Source organism: Enhydra lutris, unplaced genomic scaffold (assembly GCF_002288905.1).
Source record: "Enhydra lutris kenyoni isolate GAN:26980312 unplaced genomic scaffold, ASM228890v2 scaffoldscaffold93, whole genome shotgun sequence".
Classification (NCBI taxonomy): domain Eukaryota; kingdom Metazoa; phylum Chordata; class Mammalia; order Carnivora; family Mustelidae; genus Enhydra; species Enhydra lutris.
The window spans coordinates 1021609-1034786 of NW_019154177.1; the positions used below are offsets into that span (position 1 = coordinate 1021609).

The following is a 13178-nucleotide window of genomic DNA, read 5'->3' on the forward strand; positions in this document are numbered from 1 at the left end:
TTGTGATCTCTGTCAAATAAATAAAATCTTAAAAAAAAAAAAAAACACTGTCCTTTTTTGCACAGTAAACCCTTTGTCAATACTATTTCACTGACCTGGCTTTAATTTTTACTGCTTTTGGATTTTTGACAATCTCTTTATAGCCTATTGGTGTTGTCTTTCTGGAGAACCTTGACCAATACAGTCATCAAAACAAGAAAAATCTAAGAAATCACAGTTTGTTTTCTTTTGTTGCCACCACCACCACAAGCCTAAAGCCACAAGACAACTAAATTATCATGGTATTGGGGAACAGGCAAAGGGTGCCAGGCTAAAAACCCAGACTATGGAATTTAGTTAATAAATATGTATGGGGCTCCTGGCGGGCTCAGTTGGTGGGGCGTCTGACTCATGTTCTCCAGGATTGTTTGTGCCCCACGCTGGGTATAGAGATTACTTCTCAAAAATAAAATCTTCAAAAAAATAAAAATGTATCAATGTTGGTTTATTAATTTAGTTAACTATCATCTTTTTTTAAAAAATTATTTTAAGAGAGAGCATGATGGGGGTGGGGGCAGAGGGAGAAGCAGACTCCCCACGGAGCAGGGAGTCTGAGGCGGGGCTGGATCTCAGGACCCTGGCATCATGACCGACTAAGCCACCCAGATGTCCCTAAAGGTATCATCTCAACATTAGATGCTAACACAAGAAACTGCGTGCAGGGTATTAAGAATCTCTAATATTCTCTCAGTTTCTCTGCAATTCTCTGCAAATTTATTACTGTTCCAAAGTTAAAAAAGCTGTATTTATAAAACAAAAATGATCTTTTAGACAAGAGAAGAATGTGTTTCAGAGCCAAGGTGCTGCTGCTGAGTGCGTACATTTCTTACACAGCTCCTGGACCCATCAGCGCTCACACTGGACATGAGGAGGACTTCGAGGGCCTCTGCCGCCGACGTCTATGGAGATGTCCTCGTCACATTCAACACGGGATAAAACAAAATCGTAACCATGTGAACGGTAAAGTACACTGCAGATGCTCCCGGGGCTGCTCCCGAAGGGAGCTTGATTCAATCCTTTGCGTATTGAGTTTAAAAGAGGTCAGGGTGCCGCTTCCAGTCAGCGAACGGGGTAAGAATTAGGCACAAACAAGTCAGCTGCAAGAGAAAGGGAGCAGGGGACGACAGTCGGAAAGACCGCTGCCACGGCCAACCCCTCAGTCTCGCTTTTATTAGATAGAAACAATAACCCACAAAGAGCCGATGAAGGGCAAACGTTAGTCATACGTCTTGTGGACAAACAAGGAGGGTGAAGTTTACAGTTAACCAAGCACATTCAAAGGACTCATCTAACTAACAGCCGGTGCTTTTGGGAGGAGAGAGGAGCGATAACGGAAAAGGGAAGCGGGCGGCGCTCCCAGCTGCTCCGCTTCAAGGTCGTATATCGTCCTCTCCCCCAAAGGCCTGCTGCCAGCAGGTATTTTTCTTCACGCTGTATCTAAATTAACTAGTCAAATCTTCCAGGGGTTATAGTTTAAGTAACACATTGTTCTGAGGGGCAGCTGCATTTCCCCCTTTTTGTTTGTGAAGAAGTAGAAAAGTCGATTTTGCAGCTTCTTGATTCCTCAGTCGTTGGAGTTTCGCGTGCATCTGAGGACTAAGCACAAAAAGAATAATCATTCCACCTGCGACGCCGAGACCAGTTTGTTTGATCCAAGTAAAGGGGTTTAAGTTAGACAGAATATTGTTAATTCTTTGAGTAAAACTCACTCCTGGAACTGATTGTAATGACGAGTGAGTAATACTTTGAATAGTATCTTGAAGTTGTTTAATATCTAAAGTTAGATTATCACCATAATGGTTAGTAATATGCCGGCAACTTTTGCTCCAAGATATTTGATTATAGGCATGGGGAGTAATAAAGAAGAAACATTCCAGTACCATGAAATATGAAATCTAAGCTTCATATTTTGTATATCATCTCCTATGTATATCATGGCTGCTTCTAAATCAGAGATACTTTCATCTAATTTTTGATCTATGATCATTTGTTAATTCCAAGCTTTGCTAGCATTCTCGTGCCACTTTTGTACAAACTGTGTGGTTTGTACAGTTTGATGCAAGGCTATGCCTGCAGTGGTAGCTGTAGCAGTAATGGCTGTAATTCCTAAAATAGCTGTTTTAAGCAACCCAAGAAATCTTTTTGTTCTATGGACCCAGTCCTTCAAAACTGTTGAAAGTATTATGTATATCTGGAGAGCTTTCCCAAACACCGTGGTGTTTCACTGGTAACCAAATGCCTGTTCTTCTTCTAGCTATAGGAGAATGATAGGTTTGTCTGTGTAGACATTCTCATCCACACAGGTGAGCATTTTACATTTGCGACAGCTTATTTCTCTATCGCTATGATCAAAGTCATTTTTCCAGTAACAAAAACATAGGGATCTCTAACACAAGCTTTTACCCATTCTTTATCCATTGGGAAAAAAGAAAATGCATAGTCATTAGACTGATGAATGTAAGAGCCATTCCAAGCTCTTATGTGATTTAAAGCGGTGGTGACCTTCCATAAATTCTTTTGTCTTTTATGATAATTAACAAAAGGAGTTGGCATAGAAAGTCCTTGTCCAAGCCAGACCAGAGGTGCATCTCCTGAGGTTAAGGTTTGTGGTAAAATGGGATCATCAAAAACTTGCCATTTTAAATGTCAATGAGAGGAGCAGGGTCTCCCAGTGCAATTGGTGACTGCCATCCCCTTAGGGGACCAGTCCCATACAATTCCATAGGAATCATTTGTATTCCATAGGAATACAAATCCATACAAATCCATAGGAACAATACTGGGGTGAGAAGCTTGACAATCCTCCCATAATGGGCGAATTCCCTCATCCGACCACATTTGTGTTGGTTTGCATTCGGGAATAGGGGGTGCTGCTGGGTTATAGCCAGGACCCCGATATTCATGGGCTAGGAATCCCTTAGTGGAGAGTAAATGTAACTGATCTTTAGTGAGATAATTATCAGTAGGAAAGTCCACCAACCATCTTTGATCATCAGGGATAAGACAACTGGAATGATTGCCGATACATATTAGTCTATTTTGATATCCTAAGGTAAGATTAGTATTTGTGCCCTCCTCTAAGGGTAACAGCGGCAATCTAGGATCCAAAATTTCAGGTACCCATTTTGAGGCATTTAAATAAATTGGTATTCTATCTTCTCCCCACTCTACTGGACGGAGCAGGGGAGGATTGGGTATATTAAGCCCAGTAAGTAAAGTTATGTATTTGTGCATAACATCCAGGAAGACTTTCGGCTACAGTGATGAGCGCCATCATAGTTACCGCCAGGTTGTTAGGGGTGAGAGGACGTTGCTCATTCTCCAGAACTTCCTTCGCTTTCTTGGTCAGCTCCTTTATCTGGTCCCAAGTTGGAATCTCTGCTCTGTCTGTCCCAGCTATCCTGACTCGAGTGTTCTTTAAGGTGAGACCCTCGAAGCTGATGATCAGTGGTGGGTCCGGTTCGAATCCAGATCTTTTCCTCTTGCTCATGACGAACCTTTATGAAACGAGAGAGCACCCATCTGGGCTCCACGGCCTCGTTGGGTAGTACACATGCATATCCCTTTCCCCGGGTAACTAAGTTACCAGGGAGCCATTGATTAGAAGTACTATTTTTCCACCAGATTGGAGGATAAATTTTGTCTTGTTTTTGTTTACTAAAATATCTTTCTATCGCTGAAGTGTTTTTATCGTCACGATTCAAAAAATTAAGAGTAAATAAAAGTTGTGCTACTACCTCTTGAGGAGGACCTTGTATTTTCTTTTTGTTTATGAAGCTGTAATTTTAATACTTGATCAGCCCATTCTCCAATTCCTTGACCTTGAGGATTATACGGGATGCCAGTGGGATGTTTAATATTCCATAGATTAAAGAAGGATTGTAACTTACTGGAAACATAAGCAGGCGCATTATCAGTTTTTACGGCTTTAGGCATTCCCATGACTGCAAAGGCAGAGTGGAGAGGTCTGATAACATGCGCAGCAGTTTCTCCTGTTTGCGCTGTAGCCCAAATGAAGCGAGAATGTGTGTCTATAGTGACATGAACAAAAGTTTCCCAAATGAAGGGGTGTGAGTAACATCCATATGCCATATTTTATGGGCTGTCATGCCTCGTGGGTTGATACCCGCTGGCTGTGTAGGCAGATTGATAGCGGCACAAGAAGGGCAGGAGTGGACAATAGAATTTGCTTGATCCTTAGTAATAGGGAATGTGCCAAAGTCCTTTTTGGTTAACGTGTAAGAGAGTGAAAATCGGAGGCTTCCTGAAAAGCTGAGAAAACAAGAGAATCAGCTATTTTATTACCTTTAGTTAACGGCCCAGGAAGGCCGTTGTGACTTCGGATATGAGTAGCATAGAAAGGGCCAGAACGCTGATGAATGAGGGATTGTCAATAATGAGGTAATGAGTGGAGGGAGACATCAGTAGTAGAAATAGTAGCAGTTTCAATATGCTATAAAGCATACACTGTATACAAAGAATCAGATTAACAGATTAAATGCATAAGAAACGTCTTGAAAACAATGCAATAACCGGCGTTAATTCTGATTTTTGTGCTGAGAGACCGGTAGTAGATACGATGTTCGAAGTAGGACCATAGTAACAAGCTTTACCTTTGACAGAGCCATCAGAAAAGTAAGTAGGGGCATCTGTTACTGATTTTTAGAAGTAACTTTAGAAGGACAAAAGCAGTGTGTTTTAGAAAGGAAACAACAGGTAAAGAGGGATAATGCGAAGTGTTTCCAGTAAAGCCACTAAGGGCAATTTGCCAATATAAATTATTTTAGAATGCCATTTCAATTTGTGTCTTATTTAAAGGCAGAGCAATAACCTGCGGATCATACCCCTGTATTTAGGGAGTTCTTTTTCTTCCTAATTGGGATAATACAGCCAATATGGTCTATATAGGTCTATATAGGTAGTGTTTTAACAGTATTATTTGGGAGAAAAATCTATTCTATAGTTTTTCCTGAATAATTAATCCAGTGGGTGTATGTGGAGTATGAAAAATGAGAACATCTAACGGTATCCCAGGTTGGACTCTATCCGTTTGCACTGAATGAATCTGGCTTTCAACAAATTGTAATTCTTTTTTTTTTTTTTTAAAGATTTTATTTGACAGACAGAGTTCACAAATAGGCAGAGAGAGGGGAGGAAGCAGGCTCTCCGCTGAGCAGAGAGTCCAATACAGGACTCGATTCCAGGACCCTCAGATCATGACCTGAGCTGAAGGCAGAGGCTTAACCCACTGAGCCACCCAGGTGCCCCCAAATTGTAATTCTTTTAAAGCCTCTTTTGATAGGGTCCTGGGGCTGTTTAAACTAGGATCTCCCTTTAAAGAGGCAAATAGATGCTGTAAAGCATAGTGGGAATTCCAGTTTTAGGTCTTATCCAATTAATGTCTCCCAATAATTTTTGCAAATCATTCAAGGTTGTAATTTTATCTCTATGGGTTTGAACTTTCTGTGGTTTAACTGAGGTCCTATCCATAATGACCCCCAAATATGAGAAAGGTGTGGTGACTTGTATTTTTTTCGGAGCTATAATTAGTTTGTATTTTTCCAATTGCAATTGAAGCATTCTGAATGCATCCTGTAATTCCATGTTGTCAGAGGCTGCACATAATATATCATCCATATAATGGATAAGATAAACTTGTGGAAACTGATTTCTAACTGGCTGTATAATTTTTGCCACATACTCCTGACAGATAGTGGGGCTATTTAACATTCCTTGTGGAAGAACCTTCCATTGATATCGTTCCGCTGGTTCTTTTAAATTTACACTGGCAATAGTGAAAGCAAAACGGGGACAGTCTTCCTTAGCAAGTGGTGTAGTATAAAAGCAATCTTGTATATCTGTGATAATTATTGGCTATTCGCATGGGACTAGATTAGGTGAAGGCAATCCAGGTTGGAGAGACCCCATGGGTTGGCGAGCAGAATTAACCTCATCCAAGTCTGTTAAAAGTCTCCATTTTCCTGATTTTTTCTTAGTAACAAAAACTGGTGAATTCCAAGGACTGTGAGATTCTTCAATATGTCCCTTTATCTGTTCCTCCACTAAGGTTTGCAAAGTAGTAATTTCTCTCTGTTAAGGGACACTGCTGCACCCAAATGGGTTTGTCCTTCTTCCAATTTAACTTAATGGGTTCAGGAGCAGCGGCCCTCAGTGAAAAATCTGGGGATCTTCCTTAAGGGAAGGTATAACCAGAGAGGCTTCCCACTGACTTAGTAAATCTCACCCCCAAAGGTTAATGGGCAAATCTACAATATATGGCTGTAGATAACCCTTTTGACCCTCAGGTCCGTCACAGAAAAGAATATTGAAGCTTTGACGTGCATTGCCAGCCTGGCCTAATCCTGTAATAGTAACAGGAGAGGAATTATATGGCCATTTTTTAGGCCAATGTAATGAGCTTATTATAGAGACATCAGCTCCAGTATCAATTAGACCTGAAAATTCCTTTCCTTGTATTTCAAGATGACACATTGGTCTATCTTGATAAATTTTCTCAGTTAAATATGCTCCAGTTTTTCCAGTACTTCCAAACCCATTGGAGTTTATTTTTAGATTGACCCTGGAGATAGGATTAAAGTAACAACTGGGCAATACAGTCTCCTTTTTGAAAATGGTATGGAGCCACAGTAGTTAACATCACTGAAATTTCACCAGTATAATCTGATAATCAATAATGCCAGTGTGAACTAGTACTCCCTTTGAAGGAAGGCTAGATCTCCCCAAAAGTAACCCAGTGGTCCCCTTTGGTAAAGGGCCATAAATATTAGTTGGAATTTTAATGGGAAGCTTGGTAGGCATTAAAAGATCATCTTTGGGAATGGGGCTATCTAATCCAGCACTACCAGTTGTGGCATGTAATATTTTTAAAATGGTACACTCGTCTGAAAGCTGGGTGTTATGGGAGCATTGGCCCTCTTGTTTTTCGGGGCTGAGGGCTTGCCCCGAAATAAGTTTCCCTGAAGGGGGGAATTCATCCTTGCTAACTCTGGAACGACACTGACTTGCCCAATGATTTCCCTTTTTACATTTGGGACAGAGACCGAGTGTTTTATTTTTTATATTTTGCAGAGGGAATTTTCCTTTTTGCCTACACTGAGCTTTAGTATGCCCTACTTGCCCACATTTGAAACACTGTCCTTTAAATTTTCCTGTGGTCAGAGCAGCCATTGCTTGAGCTAACAAATCAGCTTCACAGGTCTCTGTTCCTACTCCTCGGCACAGCTTACTATAATCTGTCAATGTTCCCTTGCCTTTAAAGGGTGATATCAGTTTCTTACAATCAGCGTTAGCATTCTCATAAGCCAACAGCTGAAGAATGGTATCCGCAGCCTCAAGATTATTTATCTGTCTTTTGACAGCCTCTTGTAATCTTGCAGTAAAATCAGTATAGGTTTCTTTTGGACCTTGTATCACCTTTTGAAAAGAAGAGCACTTCTCTCCTTGGGAATCTATTCTCTCCCAGGCTCTTAAACAGCAATGCCGGAGCTGCTCAATAGCTTGATCATTCATTAATACCTGGTCTTGCATCCGGGCCCATGGCCCAGTACCCATGAGCTGTTCCATGGAAATACGAACATTACGAGCTCTGTTATGGGCAGCTCCTGGTTTTTTTTTTTTTTTTTTTTAAGATTTAATTTATTTATTTGACAGACAGGCAGGCAGAGAGAGAGGAGGGGGGAAGCAGACTCCCCGCTGATCAGGGAGTCCCATGCGGGGCTCGATCCCAGGACCCTGAGATCATGACCTGAGCCGAAGGCAGAGGCCCAACCCACTGAGCCCCCAGGCGCCTGGCAGCTGCTGTTTCTCCACGATCTTGCCACCACGTTTTGAATTGCAACAACTCACTTGGAGATAGAACTGTTCTTGCGAGCAATGACCAATCCATCGGAATAAGTCGATTGCCTTCTGCGACGCCTTAAATGATTCCCGTTGTAAATGGAGAATTAACTCCATAGTTTTGTACTGCTTGTTTTAGCTCCTTCAGTAATTTGAAGGGAAATGGCTCATGCTTGGCCTCATAGACACCATTAAGGTTGTTAGGATCATGTCCTGGAGCGACATGTTCTGTAATAATAACCAGGAAATTAAAATGCAAGGCATCTAGGTCTCCCGCTCGCTGTGCTTCAAGGAGGCCTTTCTGAATAGCTGATAGCATGTATTTTTCCTCTCTTTCACTAAATGGTGCCTTCTTATAGGACAGTGGAGCCGATGGCAACAGTGCCATGGGCATCTCTTGTTCTGTTATTGGAGGAGAAGGAGATTCCTCCTTTATATATTCCTTTCTGATGGCCTTAGTAATTTCTTTCTCCTTCTGAATGGCATGTTCAGGATCCTCTTTTTTAGTTTCTCCTGAACATTCATTATTGCTCTCTGAATCAGCAGTTTGTAAAGGCTCCAAAACGGAGCGAATGAGGGTCCAAGTAGGGCACATAGTAATTGGAATTGGTTTTCCTTTGGTATATAAGTTTTAACTCATAACCTACTTTTTCCATGTTTGCTAATCTAAAGTCCCTAATATAGGGAACCAGGAGCAATGTTCTTTAATTACCTTTAAAAGCTCCATGAGTTGGCCCTCGCTGACTTTTGGCCCTCGCTGACTTTCGCTCCTCCCGCCTTTAGGAGCCGTCTCAGTAAGCAAACGTAAGGGCGATAATCATTTGTGCTCTCTAGACTACCCATCCCTGCTGTAAGTACCCACAACTCACCAGCGGGGGAAAAAGGCACGGCCGGGCAAAAACTCACGTTGGGGCAGCTTCTCCTGTTTCAAGTCCCTGTTCAGGCGCCACTTGCCGCTTCCAGTGGGAGAAGAATTAGGCACAAACAAGTCAGGGCAAGAGAAAGGGAGCAGGGGACGACAGTCAGAGAGACTGCTACCACGGGCAACCCCTCAGTCTGGCTTTTATTAGATAGAAACAATAACCCACAGAAGAGCCGAGGCAGTTAGTCACACGTCTTGTGGACAAACAAGAAGGAGGGTAAAGTTTATAGTTAACCAAGCACCTTCAAAGGACTCATCTAACTAACAGCCGGCGCTTTTGGGAGGAGAAAGGAGCGATAACGGAAAAGGGAAGCAGGCGGTGCCTGCGAGCGCCGGGAGTGGCAGGCGTTCCCAGCTGCTCCGCTTTAAGGTCGTTTATCGTCCTCTCCCTCAAAGGCCTACTGCCAGTCTGTGTTTTTCTTCAAGCTGTATCTAAGCGTGCTTGGTAACTAGTAAAATCTTCCAGGGGTTATAGTTTAAGTGATACATTGTTCTGAGGGGCAGCTGCATCAGGGGAAAAGGAAAGAATTGCCACCAGCGGGGCTTGGTGAATCCTCAGACCCGGTGGGTCGCAGTTCGGCAGAGCCACCTCGGAGTACCAGGGTTTCAGTGGGACTTCACACCAAAGACCTTCCTCTTGCTTCACCTCTCCCCCTCATGCTTTCCCTTGCATTTTGAACCCTAACAGGCTAACAGTCCCGTCAGTGAAATGCCCAAGCAGAAAACGAGGGTTACAATGTTTCTGAACCGGGCGATGCTCCCACCTGGGGTACACACGACCCCGCCCTTCCCAAACTGCCAACACGGCGGCCCCTGCTCTAGATGCTGGACGGCAGCTGCCCGGCCGAAAACGCTCAGCCTCCGCGGGCTGGGACAGGAGCCACTCAGTGTCACACCATCCTCGGCCGAACCAGAGGCATCTGTGGGAAGCACCCTTCAAAGCCCTTACCCTGTCTTCCGAGGGCCTGGAGACCGTGCGGCAGGAACGCAGGCACGGCCACTTTCTACCTTCAGTCCTGTCCCCATCCTACCTGTGCACTTAGACCCGACCCCAAATCCCTCCTCTCCTGTCCTTGCCCCTCGCTGTCTCTTCTCTCCTCCATCAGCTTCATGTGTGTCCCGCCGGGCGCCCGGCCCCTGTCCCTTCTCTAGCCCTCCCCGATGGCCCCCTCCTCGCTCCTCTTTTTCCAGGGACTTGCCTTTCCCGACGCAGGCCCCCCGCCCTCTCCTCCCCGGCCCCTCTCCTGCCAGAAGGCTTAAGATTTTCTCCAAAATTCCTGTGTAGGTTCACAGCTGCACCCAGGCTTGCCTGGATTGGGGAAATGGCGACTTTGCGCTTCGGGGCCTGATGACATCTGCGGGCCGGTGCCGGGGACACTGCTTCCAGCGGCGCTGTGCTTCCCCCGTGCGCGAGCAGCTCGGTCTGAGGCGCTGTAGCCACGGGGGCGTCCGCGTTTGTCGCCGTCGTCCGCCTCGCGGGTACTGTCTTCCGAAGCCGAGCGGCCGCCTGAACTGGCTGCGGTCGCGTCCCCCACGCGGGGCGCCAGAGCGGCCGCCGGGACACGCGCGTGCGGCTCATTTCGGGCCCCGGACAGCGAGTTAAATACGTTCTGTCGGGCGGCTCCGCGGCGCTCACTACTCACTACCTTGGGCGGTGCGAGCAGCTGCGTGGGCGCGGCGGGACGTTTCTGAGAATCGAGGACCCGAGGACCGACACGGGTTCCCCGCTCGTGGCGGCGGGAGCTGGCGGGACCCGCAGCGGACGGAGGGCAGCCCGGGATGGGAAGAGCCGAGCGCGGGGCGCACTCCCGCCTCTTCGAGCGCCCCTGGGTGACCCTGTGGGCTCAGACTTCGGGGATGGAGGCGAGCACGACAGCCCCCGACGCGGCTCTGGATAAACTCCGGGCGGCACGCCCCGGGGGCCTCCGTCCGCGGGGGTGTAGCTCAGTGGGAGAGCGAGTGCTTAGCATGCACGAGGCCCCGGGTTCGATCCCCGGCACCTCCACCGCCTTGCGGCCTCGCCCCCGGTGCGGGTGAAGAGGGGTGGTCCGGCCTTGCGCTTTTCCTTTAAGTTACTGGTGGTCTGGCGCTGAACCACTTACACCGTGGCCCTGCCGCACCTCGGATCTCCCCACCGGCTGCCCCGCACAGCGAAGCCAGAAAGAGCCCGCTCCCCCGAAGCACGGTCCGAGGACGGCCGGTTATGCTTCGCGGCTGCTTCTACCGAGAAGTGGGCGAAGGGGCGGCGGGAGGAGGCCCTCGGGAAAATTCCTTTAGATCCCCCACCCCTGTCCCTCGGCTGCGCCCGGGTCGGTGCCCCGCCTGCTGCTCCGGAGACCTCGTCCCGCCCGCACTCGCCCCTGCACCCCGACTCCGTCCCCGCGCTCGCGCCGCGGCAGGCCCGCGCAGTCACCCGGCCGGAGCGCTGCGGTCCCGGCTTCTTCCTGGGAAGAGGTGTTCAGTGTCCGGCCCAAGCGCTCGCCATGCCGCTCGGAGGCTTCCAAGGCCCCTTGTCTAAACTCGGATTTCCAGAGGAGCCGGAGCAGCGGGCGGCCCTCAGAGCCCAGCCCCGCAGGTTTCAGGAGTCCCCAGGAGCGCGGGGGCGCTGCGCCTTCCCGTGGAACGAATGCTTTGAAGCCCCCTTTCCGTAGGAGGAGGAGAACCTTCTGGTCTCCTAACCCCCCCGGTGGAACCGGAGACAGAGAAACGCCCGCCCGAATTGCGGGAAGTTCCCGCGCGGGTGAGGATCCGCGGGGGCCCCGCGCGCCTTCCTCGCGGCTCCTGCCGGGTCCTCCTCTTCTAACCCCTTCTTCACCACGTCCTGTGTCGCCTCCTCCACTCCCCACCTCTCCCCTCCCGGAGCCAACTGAGCCTCGCCCTGTGATTCGAGGGAGAGGAGGGGAGGCGACTGGGGAACCGGAGAGGTGATGGAGAACTTACTGGGATATTCGGGAAGGTACAGGTTTCGCACCGGGAGAAAAGTATCCGAGTGGAAACTGAGACAATACAATCGTTTATGGTTACCCCCCCCCCCCCCACACACACACTCATATTTGGTCACTACCAATTTTGCCAACAGGAGGGAATCTCTATTCTTTGCGCCCCGGTGATGGCTGAGCTTGGAGGCGCGCCTCCCAGCCGGGGTTGGGGTGCGGAGGTTGTTATGAATGGAAAGTGCTTCTGGGAACCGCTTCTTGCTCTGCCTCTAGAAGGCCTCCCTGTACTTCTCTGTGGGTCCTGGAGACAGAAGGTAGAGTCCTCCAGGCGAAACCACTGCCCGGTTTCGGAACATGCTGCTGGGCTCCAGACTTTGCTATAGCAACCACTGACGACACACAATTACTGTTTTTTATTTGGGATGTTTCCTTTTCCCATCTGGATCTAACTTTCCAGAGACAATCTTTCTGGTTCTGTTTTTTTCAGGCCCTTCCTCTAGCATTTCCTGCTGGAGGGGACAGCCCGTAGGGCTGGAGGAGCAGAGACCCCCGTGGAATGAGGTAGGAAACCCGTGACACCGCACCACTAGCTCTAGAAGGAGCGACACATTCGGAGCCCCAGCCTTCAGCCCCCTGAGTCACGGTGGGCCATGCTCTGAGGGTCTAGGGCTCAGCTACTGCCTTCCCCTGGAGAAACATATCCCACATATGGGTGCCCTTGCCGGTTATGTGGCCAGAGTTCCATTGCTTTATGGCGACTTCTTACCTCTCATCGCTTTTAACAGCTGCTTGGGAGAGTTTCTGAGAGATTCTTCAGGGCTCCATGCGAGATACAGCCAGGCCGCAAAGAGCAAGGGGAAGATCACGCTGGAGAATGGGTGCTTGCCAAAATGGAAGAGGGGGGTCCAAGCTGTTTACCACTGCTGATGACTCTGCGTCCCAGTCAGGAGGCAAGAGAGTGAGCATCAGAGGGAAGGAAAGCTCATTCCCTTAGCTTTTGCGCTGAAATAATTTAGGCAGCAGTGTGACTACAACACACCTGGACCGAGGTAGCCGGAGATGGCCAGCTGGCGAAGGGGCTGTCTGGGGCTTGAGTCCTCAAGGAGATGGAGCTTGTGATGGATCCCTGTTGCCTCTCCTGATCTCAGAGGAACTAGGAGGAACGTGCTTTTAGCTTTTCCAAAGGAGGGAATTTAGGTGTCATCTTTTAAATTTCGACTTCGCATTTTAAAGCATCCCTTTCTAATACAGAAGGTAGCATGTAAAGGCTTTGCAAAGGAAAATGGACCGATTCTGGAGCATTCACCCAACATACGACCTGCTGAGATTGCTGATATTCCATACTCCATAGTTTGTGCCGTCTCTTTAACAAGTGATAACAAGTGATGTTTACTTGTTTGTTTAAATACAAGCAACTTATACAT

At 47.6% G+C, this 13178-nt stretch overlaps 1 non-coding gene across 1 annotated transcript; it reads left to right on the forward strand.

Moving 5' to 3' along the window:
- Positions 1-10751: 10751 nt before the first annotated feature.
- On the forward strand, positions 10752-10823 carry TRNAA-AGC. Its single transcript has one exon. It is a non-coding gene; the product is annotated as a tRNA-Ala (tRNA).
- The last annotated feature ends 2355 nt before the right edge of the window (positions 10824-13178 follow it).